Source organism: Platalea leucorodia, assembly GCF_965183815.1.
Source record: "Platalea leucorodia genome assembly, chromosome: Z".
NCBI lineage: Eukaryota > Metazoa > Chordata > Aves > Pelecaniformes > Threskiornithidae > Platalea > Platalea leucorodia.
Window position 1 is genome coordinate 92,666,427 of NC_138858.1, and position 12,237 is coordinate 92,678,663.

Below are 12,237 nucleotides of genomic sequence, written 5' to 3' on the forward strand. Positions count from 1 at the left end.
TTTTAGTTTTCTGCCCGTTCCTGCGAGCGGGGCCGTAGGCGTGCGGCCGGCGGGGAGGGCCCTGGCTGGGGTCTCCTGCTGGAAATGGGAGAGGCTGGTGGTGCTGGGGACCGGTCTCCCCTCGGCTGGCCGAGGGGTGGGCAGCACCATCCCCGAGCTCCCCAAGGCTGGGGGGAGGCAGGTTTTGCGAGTCCGTGGCTACCTCTTGCCCTGCTGTGGATGTGGCTCGTGTCCGGCTCTGCCCAGGGTCTGCCCGCGCTGGCCCCGCTCCTTCGGGGTGGGATGTTTGCAGGATGAGGGCCTGGGGTTTGCAGGACTGGGTTTGGAGCAGAGGGGGTTTTGCTGCGGCCGTTTGCTCTGCCCGGTGGGCAGTGGCAGGAAAGAGGTGCCAGGCCTGGGCTGCCGCGACCGTGCCAGTGTCTCCCGTCCCGGTGTCTCCCATCCCCGTGTCCCAGCTGGCTGCTGAACCCTTTGGCTCTGGGCGTTGCAGCTGATGCTCCCCATGGAGCAGGGCGTCTCGGGGCGACGAGCAGAGCACTGGCGGGGCAGCTCCTGTGCTACCGTCCCCTCTGCCGCAGAGCTACGCGGTGGCGTTTGACGACGTGCCGGGCCCCCCTGCCCCTCGGGAGCATCGCTGCTCCCTGGCTGTGGCCCCCACTCCCACCGGTGATGCTGCTCAGTGTCGGCCTCGCTCGGGTGCTGCCAGTCCCCGGTGTAAATCACGGTTCCTCGGCTGCAGCTCCGAAATGCCGTGCCTGTCGCGGGTCCCTGCCGTGCCATTTTGTTCCACCGTGCTTCTCCCTGGCTGTAGCCAGGCGTCTCCGCCGCCAGCGCTGCCGGAGAGCCTCGTGCCGCGGGGCGAGAGGGCGATGCCGTGCTGCCCGCGGATGCACACGAGGCACGATAGCCTGGTGCAGCCGATGCTGGCTCTCGGGGCTGCTGGGGCCATGCCAGCCGGTGAGGAGCTGCCATGGAGCAGCCCGGACAGGGGGCGAGGGCTTGCAGAGCCCACCGTCCTGCCGGAGCCCTTCTCCCAGAGCAGGGCAAGCTGCCGGGTGCATCCTCCCCTTACGGCAAAGGTCCGTCTCCCCTCTCCCCGCAAACCCCTCCTCGCACCAGGATGCTCCCAGCTCCAAACCCGAGCCCATGTGCCTTCCCTCCACCAACGGTGGGAGCTGGATGCTTCTCGGATACGTCCTGCTGTGCAGAAGGTTCCCCGAGGAATATTTTTTTCCCCTCCCTAAAGACTGCAGCAGCAGGGCCAGACTGTGTAAACACTGCAAAGTATCATCTGATAGCAGTCGACACTCGGGGGCTTTATCTGCTAGGGAATGATTGTGTTGCCAATATATTAAATAACTCCCTATCTAATGTATGCCCAGGTTACTGCAGAATTCATTTTATAATAAGAGCACTGGGATGCACTTTATTAATCATTCTGTCTAACAACCTGCACTCCACAGTTTCGGTTTGATTTGATTCAATCCTGTCTTTCTGCAAAATATATGGCTGAGTGGGTCGGATAATGTATGGCTTAATTTAGAGTTGTATGGGTTTGAATTACCATTTTCATAATGTGCTGTGCATTAATGTGTTGCATCATTTATACAGAAAAATGTGCGAGGTTTCAAACCTCTCCGGGAGGCAAAAGTCACCTAAAGGGAACGCGGAGCGACAAAAAAAAGGCCCTTTCAAACCCGGCTGGCAGGGGGTGGTTTGGGGTGGGAGGGCAGGAGCTGGGATAACACAGGTGGGTGCTGGACACGGGGACGGCGGGTTTGGGGCTGCACCCGCGGCTCCCCTCCCTATTGCACAACAGCAACTTCTCCAGCTTGCCCCGAGCTGCCGGGGACCTCCAGCGCTTGACTCGCCGGTGACCCCGGTGCCGGCGCTCGCCGCAATCGCACCCGCCGTCAGTCACCCCGCGCCGCGAGGAAAAAGCTCTGATTATCCAAATACAGTCATTAAAGGGGAAATGTGTTTTTAGGACTGTCAGAGTGATTAATGAGGGTTAGCAATCCTTGCAAATGCACTTGTTTAGTCTAACTGGCAGCCTCTATTTTCCTATTGATTTATTGCGGCAGTTGCCGGGGCTGCGGTGTGTGTGGAAAGAGCCGGGACGCGCCGGGACTGTGCGCTATTTAAACGGCGAGCATGCAGGGCTGCGCGGTGCGCGGCGGAGGGGCCTGGCCGAGCGGCACGGCGCGCTTTGCTGTGCTGGGCTGTCGGAGGCAGCCGAACAAAGGCAACATTATACCTTGTGCTGGGGAAGGAATGACTTGGACGCACATGCAGAACAGCTCCGCCGTGCTGCGTGCCTTATAAATATCCCCGTTTGTAAAGCCCGAAGCCCATCTGACCACAAATGATCTGTCCACCTAATAAATATGTGAATGAAAGAGCAAGGCCATATTTTTTTTGTTGTTTTCCTTCCTCTCCTGCACGCAAATCCCCGATGGCTTTTAGGTGATGCAGAGGTGTCTGCCCGCAGACGTACAAGGCGTTTCAGAGACCAGACTGGAGCACAAAGTCTTCGAGGGCTGGTGCGCGCCCGCCAAGAGGAGGTCAGGTCAGGATGCAGAGGCAAGGGCCGGAGCAGAAGCGATGGTGGGTGGATGAGAAGTTTCTCAGCTGCATAAAGCAGCTTTTCTTTCCGCGTGAGCCCTGGTGGAAGCCCTGGAGAATACGGGCTCTGTGTTTGTCCTCCCAGCCGGAGCGGTGCGGACATCTCCCGTCCCCCCGCCAGCATCCCCGCGCCCAGCCCGGAGGTCAGGGGTTTGCTTTGGGGTGATGCTTCGTGCTGCGTGTGCTGAGAGCAGACCCGGAGGGACAGACCCGCGCCCAGAGACGGCCCCGGTAGCCAACGCCACCGGCGGCAGAGCTCCTGCTGCCCGGGGCTGCGTGCTGGAGCCGGGAAGGGAGCAGCCGGTGACGCGGAGCAGATGGGGCAGCCTGGGGGCACCGGGGTGCCAAGCCACTCCCCTGGTTTGCAGCCGTGAGCGTGGCCCCGCGCCGGAGCCCAGCGCTGCCCTGGCCCGTGGTTTGCCTCCAGCCAGTTTCAGCAGCGGGACAGCACGAATGACGGGAGGCCTTGGAGAAGAGCAAAGCCCTCGGGGTGCTCAGGGAGCTCCCTCAAGCCAGAATAGTGTGGGCAAGCGCTCGGGGTGCTGCGGTGACCAGGAACGCTGCAGGTGGGAGAGGGCTTTCATATGGCTTTGAAGCCACTGCTGTCACCTCCCTGGCCATAAATCGGTGTGCGCTGCGAATCCTCCTAGCGGCACCAGCGTTAGCTTGCAACAGCAATGCATCGACGTCTTCCCCACCATACCAGGACACTCGGTTTTGGCTGGTCACCAGTTACCCCACGGGAAGTGCCCAGTGTGACCCATGGCCACGGCTCCCCCTTCTTCTGCAATGTCTGGTCCTGGGTGCCGGAGCCAGCCGGCCTGCGCCGGCTCAGCGTGACGGTCCGGCACGGGCGCGGGGCCGCTGGCAGGCTGCAAAACACCCCGGTCCTCGGTCTGAGCCCAAGCCAGCGCTGGGCTGCAACCGTTCCCTGCAGAGTGCAGCCCCGCTCACGCAGATTTACACCGGCGCGCATGTAAGCGATACTGTTCATTACTGTGATGCATGGTTAATAGTTATCTCTCTGTTTATTATCATGATGAATAACTGAAGAGTCGTAATTCTGTATACACAAATGTTTCAGCTAAATGCTCGCTGGAGAATGCTGGGGGAGACGCTCGGCTGACAGCTCAGTTTACAGAGTATATTCCTTTAGCTCAATTCACAATAACAAACAGATTTCCACAGACCATAATGTTTTCTAAGACGGTGTTTATGGAAACCTCCCAGAGCAGCTTTACCATGACTTCATCCCACCTTCCACTGCGGTGCACGAGATGGGATGGAGGGATGTGACCTCTGCAAGGACGGACCCACGCGGGAGGTGCCTTTGCAAAAAGAGACGGTGGGACGCCGCTGCCGCGCCGGCAGAGCTGACCTCGACGGGCTGAGCAGAGCTGGGTGGCACGCTCGACGCTGCGCAGGGTGCAACGCGACCTCCGCCAACGCCTTGTGGTCCCAAAGGGGTCATCCCTCCCGGCACCGAGAGCCAGAGCCCTCCCAGCCCGGCAAAACCCGGAGGCAGCTGAAGGACATGCAGCATCCCGGGCATCTGGCATCTTTGGGGGGCTTTATAACCGCCGGTAAATCCGGCCTCCTGCAACCCAGCTCGCGGACACCCCGCTGGATCAGGGAACTGAAATGGCCTTTTTGTGTCCCCCACGCCTGCAAGAGGGCAGCTCCCTGCTGGCACGCGGGGCCACGCCGGTGCCGGTGCCCGCCGCAGCAGCTCAAGCATCTCTGCCAGCCACCAGTGCCTTACTGGGAGAGGGAGATGCTGCTGCTCCAAAGAAAAAGGGACCGGTGGGAGCCTGGAGGCACTGGTGCCGCCTCTCCATGAGCAGCTCCCGCAGGAGGGGTGGTTGGGGGGGCTGTGAGAGTGGAGGACAGAGGAGAGGGGGGGACCGAAGCATTTAAAGATGTGCTGGTTCTTTCTTGCTGAGCCCTCGCTGCCTTCTCTGCGCTCCTCTCCTCCTGGGGAGCGAGGAGAGGGGAGACTGAAGCACCCAAAAGATTTGCTGCATTTTTCTCTCCCGGCTTTTTCCCTCGCTACCACCCAGGCCCGGCCGATGCCGCACTCCTCTCCCGCTTTCCACCCTAGCTGGGCTGGGAGCAGGGAGCAATGAACCCTTTCACCGTCCCAGCTTATGGCCAGTGCCCGCCCAAGGACGGGGCTGCCCATCGCCCCCTCGGCGGCGAAGCCGGCGGCAAGCCCGGGAGCCCTGCTCCGCTGGGCAGAGCTCCTGTAGAAGTGACTAATTGTTTCTGCTGGAGCAATGGTTACCTTTGCAGGGTTTCATTCCAGTTCCCTGCACAGGCTCAGTGACGTCCACAGGGCTGGAGCGGGACGGTGGCCAGGTCCTCCCTCCGAGGTGGGAAGAGCCATGTTCCGTGGAAAATGTCTCTGACATGAAGCAAAGCGCGAGCCGAACTCGCGGGGAGCCGCTGAGTTGTCACAGGCGTGGAGCAACCTGAGGTTTGCAAGAAAATTATTGCTCAGCCTGCCCCAGATAACGACCCCTTGCATGGCAGAGCTGGGCAGGAGAATTTGCCGCCCCGGCTGCTGGGAAATGGAGCCGAAAAGCCCTTCGTTCCTTCTGGGGTTTCTGCACGTCTCCTAGGCTCTGGCTGAATTTTGTATTAGGAACAACGGCTCGGGAAGGGCTCGCTGGGTGCCCCCCTCGCCCGCTCCTCCAGCTGCAGAGATGTGCTCTGCCCCGATTGCCGCGCTGATAATTCGCCAACTTTTTTGACTTGTGCGTGCTGGCGCGGCACCGGCAAGGGAATCCTGCGACACGCACCGGCGGACCCCTGCGCCCGCAGCCCCCGTGCCGGCTCCGGTCCACTGCTGGCTGATGAACCTGCCTGGCTTCTCCGGGGCAGAAAAGACGGGATTCTCCCCAGGGAGCACCGTAAGGAGAGCACCAGGCTGTCGGCAGCCGGTTTCCAGGCGTCCCAGCCCCAGCAGTCGGGTCACTTGCTGGTGCATCCTGGTGCGAGGCAGAGCCCGCAGCCCTCCCAGCCACGGAGGGAGCTCTCGCAGCGTTGGGGTTTATCCTGTCATTTTGGGGGTCTGGCTCACACTGCTTGAGCACTGGGGGTTTGCATGCAGCACCCAGCATGCTTGCAGATGAATTTGGGGGGAGATGGAGGCCAGGGCAGAGCCAGCGCAGGGCTGGCAGCTCCAGGGGCTTGGCAGGGAATGCTCCGTGCGGGCCAGGGCACGGGGAGAGCTCGGCACCGAGCCACGGCACAGCCAGAGGGTGGGCAATGGGCACAGGAGCCCCTCTTGCTCCTGGCCTTTTGTTGGTCCAGGTTGCCCCCCACATTGCACGCTGACACCCGTCTGCTTGCGCCCCAACACGGCACGGCGATGGGCTTTTGGGGAGAGGGGCCAATTTTCTCCGCGGTGCGAGCACGGAGCGGAGCGGGGTACCAGGGATGCTGTTAGCATCCCACATCCCACCACCACCCCGGGGTGCCCCTGCTCATCCCTCTCCCCCGTGCCCTTCTCTCCGCTGCCGTGAACGGCCCTTTTATCTCTTGTGTAGGTACAAATGGAGCTGTCAGATGCGATCAGCCCCACGATATGACAGGTTGCGGGAGCCGGGGCCCCTCGAACAGAGCAGCCTTGTCTGTCAGAGCCGCCTGACACTCCCCATAATGGCCAGATGGATGAGACTCTGAAAGTAGGGCCCGGCGCGTTTTCAACTCTATTTTGGGTGAAAACACTTCTTGAAAGATCTTGAAAGGAGCTGGCAGTTTAGTAGTTCAAATGATTAATGAGCACTGGCTCTGCCGGGTGGATTTCTCGCGCCGTGCCAGCAGCTGGGCTGCTCCAGCGGGCCAAGACACGCTGCACTCCCCCCGACTCCCCCCGAGCCCCCCGCGCCCCCCGGCTCCCCCCGAGCCCCCCTGGTTTTCCCGGAAATGACACCAACGCGACAGGCCCCGCATATGGAAAAAGTTAAATATAAATTACTGCTGAAAGAGGCCTCGCTGAGCGGAGTTAGTTAAAGATGTTTATGGATTCAGAAACATGGGCCTGCATATGTATTTAGGGATGACAAATGTGATTCAATAAGTAAGGAATTTCTCCGTGGGCTGAGGCGGGACCCGCGCGGCGCGGGCGCTGCTCTGGGCTCTCCGGCTCGGCCGCGCCAGCGCCATAAATCGTGCAGACAGGCTCCTTTTTCCTTCCTGGGCAGCTCAGGGTTTATTTTCATTTTTTTCCCGGATCAGACCAAGTCGCTGCATCTCCTGCGCTTGGGATGTGACGGGACCCCGCCATGCCTGGACCCTCCGCGTGTGTCCCCTGGGGCGGCTTCGGGGGACTCGGGGAAAACCTGATGGATGCTGCGAGTGGGTCCCTGGAGACTGCACTGTCCATGCCGCCACGGGTGCCAGGCACGTCCCCATCCCCAGGCTCTCCCGTCCCCCTGGAGAGCCGCGCTCGGCAGAGCAGCCAGACCCTTCAGGACTGTCAGCGGATGATTAATGACCAACAACCCCGAAACTGCCCCGATTGCCAGTTTGGGTGTTTGACCTGGTGCTTAATGAGTTCAGACATACTTCTGCAAGCCACTTTACACGGGCAGCTGGGCAGTCTCATGGAGCCCAGTGGGGCAGGGGCACGTGCGTGTCCCCCACCCAAACTGCCCCGTGCTCCGCGCTGCTCCTGAGCGTCTCGTTTGGGGTGTGCAATGTCGGGGACCACAACAAACTAGTGCAAGAAAGCCCTAAACTAAACTCCAGCTGCCGTGGCGTGGGCCAGGCAGGGATGCTGGGTCCATGGCAGGGATGCTGGGTCCCGAGGAGGGACGCTGGGTCCCGAGGAGGGGTGCTGGATTTGGGGTGACAAACCCCAGCGAACCTGCAGAGACGGGCAGCACAGGAGCCGGCCCCTCGGCTCCCCCCCGTCCTGCCACCTCCGTGGGGCTCGCAGGGAAGCGCCTTTCGGGGGGTCAGCGCCTGGCCGGGCTTTTGACCGACAGCCACATTCCTTTGTCCTGATTTTATTCATTAGCAGCGTTTGGCCTGGACACAGAGACAGCTAATGAGGGACTGAGTTTATTGCAGTTTGATTTTTCTGTTAAAACAATACAATAAAATAAATGCACTTGGAAATCTGGTATGTGTTTGTACATAGTAGATTTATGGCTCTGGAGGCTTCCAGAGAGACGCAGCCTTTCATTCCCTTCCTTATTGGAACAGATCATATTGCAGAGTTTAAAGGGCTCTGGAGTTGTGATTTATTTGAAGGGAGAAACTAGGGAAATCCAACTATCTGTTCCCTGGCTCAGATCATCCAGTAACTCCCCGGCCAAGGGGACGGATCTGCACCTCCTCCACGGATTTTTTTTTTTTTTTTCCTCCTGTCGCTTACATTATCCCGCTCTAAATATATCACCGAGACAGGGCTGACTCCTGACCTGGGCTTCAGCACCTCACCGAGGCTTCCCCAGCCCTTCCCGGAATCCCACAAATAAATCAGCCTCCTGGAGCCCTTTCCGAGCAGCTCCGTGCCGCTCACGGGACGGGACCTGCGTGGGGCAGGCACTGCCTTGATCCAGAGCAGAGATCAAAGAAGAGGTCTTGTTTTTATCTCCGGAATTGGGTGATAAATCTCTGCCACCGGTCCCTGGTTCCTTTCGGGGGAGCCCCTTCCCCTCCCTCGCTGCTCTCCCGGCATTTGCACGGCCCCTGGGCAGAGGAGAGCGCAGCGGCTTGGATCCAGGTCAGGATTCATGCCTGAAAGCCTTTTTCATGCGTTTCCTAACCCGCCAGCCCCTGCCTTGTTCCTGCGGCTCAGCCGGACCCGCCGATGGGGGGATGATGCTGCAGCTCCTGCATCCGAGCGGGACCGTGCTCCGGGCTGGGGCTGCCATGGCCGCTTCCCTCCCACCCTCACAGAGGAAAACTGGGGTTTGCCCCTCTCTGAGGTTTCCTGCACCCCAGGGATGAAGTTGTGGGGCAACTGGAGTATCACCACGATGGCTCGACACTCGGTGCTGCCATGGTGCACCCCAGCACCATCCCAGTCATCCCAGTGGTTCCCATCGGCAGAAACAGGGTGAGACTGTTTGCCCAGCCCGAAAATGAGCTTTTTCTAAAGCATTTGGCTTTAGAACTCTCTGGTTTTGGTGCAAAACCCCTCCTGCCCCTCCCTGGTCCTGGGCACCTCCGGGACATTTGGGAATGACCAGTTTGGGTCCCGCCAGCAGCATTCATCCTTCCCTGTGCCGTGTTGGGAGGCCCACGGGAGGAGATTTCCCTTCTCCTCTGCCATGACCATCTTGGCTGGGGGACAGACGAAGAAAAGGAAGGTTTCCAGCCCAGGGGGGCACCGGCTCTGGCAGCCGCTCTCCTCCTCCCGCCCCTGCTCCATCTCAGCTTCTCCAGCCCATGTTTTTCACAGGGTATTTTCTCCCCCTGCACACAGACGGGCTCTGTTTGCCATTAGCTTCCCCTCCTCTGCCCTAGGAGCTGATCCGAGTGCTAATTCTCACGCATGTTTTGGGTAAATCTACTTTCTTTCCCGGGATGAATTGTGGTTTCCAAGCGCCATTAATCATTTCCCTTTAGAAAACAGCGTCAGGGGGCTGGAAACATTGCTCCTTTATTTACTGGGAGGATGACCTGGCACGCTGGCGCCCAGCCACGGGGCTGGCGTCTGCGGGACGACGCAGAGCAAAGCCTCGGGGTGAGCTCCCCTCCGTTGTGCCGGGATGGCGGCGTTGGCTCCCACTGGGACCGTCCCCCCCCGAGGACAAACCTCCCATCCCTGAGGTTAGGGGCGAGCAAGAGGATGGAGGACTTTCCCGAGAGCCTCTTACAGGAGGGGTCGCTCCCCAGGGAGCTTGTGTGCACCATGAGATGTCTCGTGGCGACGGCAGAAATGCCAACCCTGTTCTCTGCCTGCCCCAATGCCCCTCAAAATGTCTGGGGCATGAAATCAGGACCCTCCGCTTATCGCCCGCTGGCGGGGCTCGGGTGGGCAGGGAGTCAAAGGAAACTTCTCCTGCCCCGATTGCAGCGAGGGTAAAGAGGTGCAGCAAGCACATGTGAACGGTTTCCTCCTTTCCAGCTCAGGACTGTCAGAGGATGATTAATGGCCAATGCCGCAGAACTGCCTTGATTGCCAAGTGCTGTATTGTTAGCACTGACATGTAACGAGCCCGGACATACTTTAACACAATTCTGCACCGTAATCTGCAAATAACGTTCGATAGACTTAATTTGTTAAGTATTTCCCCCCTCACAGTCCCTCTCCCCACCTCCTTTCCCTTTCAAAGCCATGTCAGAGCGGCCAGGGGCCCGGCCGAGCGCCCCGCAGCCCCCCAGCCCCGCTGCAGCCCCAGCGCTTGCCGGGGATTGCCCTTGCCGGGCTCGGCTGCTCCTTTAGGTTTTGGCTAGGGAGCAGCTTTCTCTCTTCTCCCCAGCCAAACCAAAAGTCAACTTTTTATGCACATTCAACCCTGTGCAAATTCAGTCCCCTGCTGCCGCCGCCGCGCTCCGGTGGGAGCTGCAATAGTTACTGGCAATTTTGGGGTTCCGCCAGATGACTTTGGGGCTCCCCAGGCCAGTAAACAGGTCACCACGCCAGCTGGCACCGAGGTGAGGGGCCCTTGCACCCGGAGCGGCTCCTGGCTCCCAGGTAAAAGCCCCGGCAGAGCCACGGTGAGTTACAGCAGCTCACGGAGCACGATTCATCCTCCAGGCACTTTACAAACATCGTATTAAATAGTTATTTGGCATCACGGTTAGTGAAGGGACAGGTTTGCCTTTTAAAGCAGCTTCCCCCAGGAGTGCCGGAGCGGCCCAGCCCAGGGAGGTGAGTGGGGCTGTGCCGGAGGGTGCTGGGAGCACCGATGGGTGGGGATGGGGATGGGATGGCGATGGGGATGGAGACGGGGATGGGGATGGAGACGGGGATGGGGATGGGGATGGAGACGGGGATGGGGATGGGATGGGGATGGAGACAGGGATGGGGATGGGATGGGGATGAAGACGGGGATGGGATGGGGATGAAGACAGGAATGGGGATGGGATGGGGATGAAGACGGGGATGGGATGGGGATGAAGACAGGAATGGGGATGGGATGGGGATGGAGATGGGAACGGGGATAGGGTGAAACTGTTGAGCAAGAGCTTTCCACTCCACCGCTCCGGCTGCACACGGAGGTAACCTTAAACGCCGAAGCAGGAACCGTGGGGACAGAGTTTTTCCACCCCTATTCACAACTGTCAGGCGGTGATTAATGGCCAACAGGCTCAAAATTGCCTTTATTGCCAGCCCGGCATTGTTACTTGTGACAGCTAATGAGGTTAGACAGACTTTTACACAGCGCTTTACGCGGGTCCCGGCGGAGCAGCCCCGGGGGGTTCGGTGCCCCGGGCGGGGGGACCCTCCCCGCTCCCCAGCAGTGACCAAGCCCGGGCACGTCCCGGGGGGGCTGCCAACCTGCCAGCCCCGGGTCGGGCCCCCGCGGGCAGGCTGGGACCGTGCCTTAACGAGAGCGCCCAGGGACCTTCCAACTTGTCTCAATTAACTTCGCAGTAAAACCCGCGAGATATTTTTATACGGGCTGCGCTGCAGCGGGGCGGGGAGGAACGGGGCAGGGATGAAAAAGTTTTCAAGTGCCGGAGAGAAGTGAGTGTAATAAACCATTTGTTCATATAAAAAAGCCCGTGCTGTTAAAAACCAGAGAGCCGCGGCACAGACACCACCGAATGTTCCTGGCTCCGGGTCCAGAAGTAACGATTTTTTTTTGCCTTTTTTTTTTTTTCTTTTTTTCAGGATTATTACAAATAATATTTACCTTTGTGCTAGTTCACATCTTGATGCTGTTAAACACGTGGCCGCAGCTGGTTTCCCATTCAGGGTAATGATATAGCGCCGATGTTATGAAGCAAAACCTCGCCTGCGAGCCAGAACACCCCACATTTAAAAATCTATTACTTTTCAATATTATATGAATGTATTTTGCTTCAGCTCAGAGCAATTTCCTAGTTTACCCTTATTAAACTGAGAGGGGGCTGAGCAGAGGTTCTTGATTTATGAAACACATACTGGATTCATTAAAACCTTTAAAGATTTAATACATTTTATCAGGGCCTTAAATCTGGGCAAGCGTTTTAAAAAAAAAAAACCTAATACAGGGTGTATTTCATCTCTGGCACCCTTTTGCGCTTATTTAAGAGCTGTAAAATTTGGATTGACAAATATCGCGGATATTTCATTCCTTATTTCTAAACGGCGCTGAATCCTCCTGACAGGTTTGTTATATATAACCCTCGGAGATCTATCAAGTGTAAAGATCAAATTATTCTCCTTTATTGACATTTTATACATCTCTCCCATGTTTTTTAAGTCCCCTTCAACAATTATAAAGGTGGAAGATTTAATATGTTTCCGCCCGGCCTGTCGCTTTTCCCCTTATCGCCCCTCCGCCTGCCCGAACAAGGCCCAGACGGGGAGCGGGGGGCTCGGTCGTGGCGAGTGGGGGCCAGGGGAGCGGGGCCATGTCGGAGCCCATGGGGGGCCAGTGATGGCCGCCACGCGCGAGCCAGAGGTCAGCGCAGGGGAGAACCTGCCGTGGGTGCCTCCCT